Source organism: Mastomys coucha, unplaced genomic scaffold, assembly GCF_008632895.1.
Source record: "Mastomys coucha isolate ucsf_1 unplaced genomic scaffold, UCSF_Mcou_1 pScaffold12, whole genome shotgun sequence".
Taxonomy (NCBI): domain Eukaryota; kingdom Metazoa; phylum Chordata; class Mammalia; order Rodentia; family Muridae; genus Mastomys; species Mastomys coucha.
The window spans coordinates 53,240,495-53,240,843 of NW_022196894.1; the positions used below are offsets into that span (position 1 = coordinate 53,240,495).

The 349-nt window shown below is 40.7% G+C and overlaps 1 long non-coding RNA gene across 1 annotated transcript in view; it reads left to right on the top strand.

The window, feature by feature from the left end:
• The first annotated feature begins 258 nt into the window (after positions 1-258).
• LOC116086458 overlaps positions 259-349 on the top strand; it is a 3,148-nt gene continuing 3,057 nt past the window's right edge. The window contains exon 1 of the long non-coding RNA XR_004116940.1: positions 259-349. This exon is cut by the window's right edge and continues 374 nt beyond it. This is a non-coding gene — a long non-coding RNA (uncharacterized LOC116086458).

A 349-nucleotide genomic window follows, 5' to 3' on the forward strand; every position in this document is an offset into this window, starting at 1 on the left:
CAAGTTTTCCACACTGACAAGCCTGGAAGCACAACCTACTTAACTGCATTGTTATATGAACATTTCCTAAGTTAACAAAAGGCTACATCGTTTTTTCCTTGGAATACAAAGTTAGATAAATAGGCCCGGGAACTCTGACAGTAATGAGTGCATCTGAGTCAGTAACACATTCCAGAATTCATGATGAGGTCACAAAAGTAGCTTCCTATGTTATACAGGTGACAACGTCATAATTGCTCGTCTGTTGCTCATCTTCCTTTTAGAGTGGAACAAAAAAAGTCTCAGTGGTTTCTCAGTCAGTGTGAACCAAAACCGTAGCACAGGTCATTGGATGTCCTTACCAAACGGG